Source organism: Elephantulus edwardii, unplaced genomic scaffold, assembly GCF_000299155.1.
Source record: "Elephantulus edwardii isolate Elephantulus edwardi_28Jun2011 unplaced genomic scaffold, EleEdw1.0 scaffold00054, whole genome shotgun sequence".
NCBI classification, from domain to species: Eukaryota; Metazoa; Chordata; class Mammalia; order Macroscelidea; family Macroscelididae; genus Elephantulus; species Elephantulus edwardii.
The window spans coordinates 370,400-374,565 of record NW_006399804.1 but is presented as its reverse complement, the minus strand read 5'-3'; positions in this window follow the sequence as shown (position 1 = coordinate 374,565).

Sequence of the window (4,166 nt, the reverse complement as noted above, 5' to 3'; positions counted from 1 at the left end):
TGGGAAGATGCGGGGGGATTGTGTACCAATGAGGGAGTTTTTCTTTTGCTTTTCAAGGAGAGGAGCAAACGGGGGCGGGGAGGGGGGTGTGCGGGGAGAAGGGTGCAACAATGAATGAATGGAATTCCAGAATCTCTGTAGATGTTCATTGAAATAAAAAATAAACAAACTAAAAAAAAAAGTATAAAAGTAAAAAAAAAAAGAAGAATGTAGGCATTGGCTCAAATTTCTATTTTTTACTTTGATCTCTTAAATTAGAACATATATATTCCCAACAAGTTGGTATATTCTTCAAAGTATGCATTTTTAGAAAAAAATAGAGGAAAGAGTAATTGAAAACAAAGTTCATTTATATATTGTATTATTCTGAGAGGAAGATAAAGGATACACCATGCTGCAAGTGTATCCATTTAAAGTTACAAGTGGATATTAAGTCCATGTGTATAGTTGCTGTTTGTATTATTTCATAAAAAGTATTGGCAATTAATAAATCGTTGATATAAAAATTCAAAAAAAAAGTCAACACAATAGCACTTAACATTTCCTCTCTCATTTTCATTTACCTTGAAATAAACATCCATTTTTGCAGAAAGAAAAGAGACTTGAACAAGCAAGCATTTATAAACTTTTGATGTCGTAAGATTAATGGAGTTGCTATTACTTGCTCTGAGTTGGCTCACAAAGGCTTTATCAACAGAACAAAAGGTTATTGGTACCTGCATTATCTGTATTATTCTTGCTTATATTTGAGTTCATTGTTAAAGGCTATTGTGTCAATCCACTTCATGAGACTTTCCATTTTTATTCACCCTCTGTTTAGCACACATGATTCTCTCTTCTAGGAATTGGTCTTTGCTGATAGGGTGCCCACAAACCTCACCTCTAAAGAACCACTGGTTCTATATTTCTTCTAAGATTGATTTGTTCATTCTTCTCGCAGTCCACAGAAGAAATGTACTTTGCCAACAATATAATTTAATTGCACAACTTTTTCTATCTTTTTAATTGGGACACCAAAATACTGTATTTTCATTTAACAACAATATCAAAAGATATTTCAGAAAAAAAAAAGATATTTCAGAATTCATTACTGTTAAGTCAGAATCAACTGATAGCAGACCATCCAACAGGTTTCCATGGATATAAATCACATAGGAGAAAACTGCCCCTATTTCTACCTCAGAACTGCTTGCTAACGACTAACATAGTGTGGACTTTTGATTAGCAGTGTAACTCTATAATTTCTGCACCACTGGAGATCTTCTAAAGCATATTTGTTTTTGTTGTGTGCTATTAAAGCATATTTGTTTTTGTTGTATGTTGTTGAGTGGGAACAAATTAATCGCTGACCCTCCAGTGGCTTTCAGAGGTTATAATTTGCATTAGATGGATTGTTCATCTCTCTCCTGTGGAAGAACTGCTGGATTTGAACTGCCTGTCTGTTTTGTAAGCATAACTGCTTAACAACTAGGCCAAAAGTGCTCCCTGAAACATATTCAGTAAAGGGGGGGAAAATTCATAAAACATGTTATTAATTATCCTATAAATACTACATTTCTAAATTGTAAAGAATCATTGGTTGCAACATGTGGTATTACTTTAATAACAGTTGTCTTGAGGAAAAATAAACTTCTGATACCTTAAGTGCCTAAATTCTATCAATTTTGATAATTAATAACTAATAATTGGAAATCCAGAATTCTAAGAATTCTTATAAACCTTCTGTGTTTTAAAATATTAAAGAGATAAAGTAAATAGTATTTTTTTTAATCTTCAAATTGTATTTTGTGACACATGTAGTCACTGTTTCATTTTTCCCAAATAACCCAGGGTTCTCACTATGAAGCTTAGTTCCAATACAAAAAATCCCTTTTCAGTTCTTGACTAATCTGACCAATGAGCTGTGTTCTAAGAAACAAAATTTCACTTTGTTTCTGGATTTTGGTTTGTTTTACTGAGGATAATGAATATCTTTATATGCTGATGAAAAATATAAGGAACAATGCAAAGTAAGTATTTCCTTTGGGATAGATACTTATTTTTAAATCTTAATTTCCATAGGCAATTCTTACTAAGTACTCCATGCTAACAGTAGAAAGCTGTATGATTTCAGCTCACACAGCTTTCAAGGATAGTTATTTGACTTTCTGATCACTGTCCACCATTATCCACTCTGTGAGTACGCCAAATTAACATGCATTAATGCAGAAAAAGAGAGGGTATTATTGTACAGTTAAATTTTCCCATTTTTCTGAAATTGTAATTAATTTTGCCTGAATAGTCTTGCCTCTGCCATCCTCCTGAATTAGATTTGAAATAAAAATTTATCTCATCAAGATATCAAAGGAAAGGGAGTATAATTCATAATTGAGAAAATTTTGAAAATTAAAATAGAAATAACCATAAGTTAGGAGATGAGAGAATAGTTCTGAAATTATGTACTGGGACAGAGCAAGAAAAAGCTAAGTTGATGGCATAAAACCTGTTGGGGGAAAAATAAGCAAATATTTGTAGTTTAAAAGCTTCTAAAACTTACAATTAATGTCAAAACTCTCTAAAACTCAGGTGATAGTCAAATAATGGGATAAACAGAACAGATGTGAGACTTATTTCATTGTTTTGTAACTGGGAAAGTTTATGAATAATATCAAAGATGACTATGGATTTGCAAGTCTGAGTTAGAAGAAAATATTGAGGTCATTAAAATAAACAAGGAAAGCAAAGAGCAGAGAGTAGATGATGTTGAGATGGTTAAAGATTTACTCCTTTTTTAGTCTTCTAGATGATGGGCAGTACTGAATACTACACCTGGGGATTGTTTATGCACATGTAATATATATATATATATATGCACATGTGTTAGGGTTTTTGTTTGTTTGTTTGTTTGTTTGTAAAATTATCTTATATTGGTTTGCTTACAAAGTTCTCATGTACTGTATTTCACACTATCTTTCATTCATATTGTGTTTCATACATTTTCACTCATTATATTTTATAAAATTAATCACCTTTGAGCTATGCCCTGTTTTTACAAATACCCACCAGATCTTCCCCATTCGCTTTCCACTCCCCTTCCTCCAATCATCACATTGTCTGACCCCATGATTTCCCCGCTCCCCAACCTCATCCTTCTGCTCCACTCCACCTGCCTTTGAATCCTCATACACCTATTACTAGTTATCTTTCTTTGTCTACAATAATGGTCTTATGCAGAATTTGGCCATATGATGTTGAATGAACTAAAACAGTCTCATAAGACCAAATACTACACTTGTTAGTTTTTAACTGTTTTGTTTTTTTGGCTCTGGTTGAGTTTCTATGACTAAATAACCAATTTGTAGTGAAAGCAAAGTGGTGTCTATTAAGTTAACATACTTGCACCAATCTGACCTCAGCTACCATATGCCAAGTGAACAAAGAGATTCACAGGTACTGATAGTAATACCTTTTTGTGTGTGTGGTTTTACTCTTTTTTAAAAAATTTTAATGAAAGTTTACAGAATTTGGATTTCCATTCCTTCATTGTTACACACTTTCCTCCCTGCCCACCTCTCCCCTCTTGTCTGCTTTTCTCTTTGAAAAGTAAAAAAAAATATTTCATTGTTATACAATTTCCCTCCCTCCGCCCCAGTTCACTCCACTATGTTGTAAAGTGGGATACCAGCGTTGAGGAGAATCTAAGAGGGGATAAATAATGTATACTGCATTGAAACAGATGAGGGAGAGAACTGTTTAGGAGGAACATATGATTAGGTATTATTGTCACAACAAGAGTCCAGAATCAAAACTGTTAATAATACTTTTATTTTTATTTTGATTTTATGGAAAAGTTATGTGAAAATTATTTTTAAAAACCTAAAGCTTCCTCAAACTTTATGATTTTACCCTACCGTTACTTTTGTTATAAGGCCAACACAAAACCATGCATTTGAAGCACTTGTTTTAAAGTTCTAGGTTTTTCTTCCAAAACTAGAACCAGAAAATGGGGATTGACAGCCTCTAACTAATATTTTATATCTTTGACTAGACCTCTGGCACCTCTCCTCTTCTCTATGATGGAGACATCAGCCACAAATGCTTCTACAAGGTAATTAAAGTAGCAACCGAACCAGGGTAACCTATGTGCAACTCTTCTTTTATGATCTCCTGGGACACAGGACTTCTCC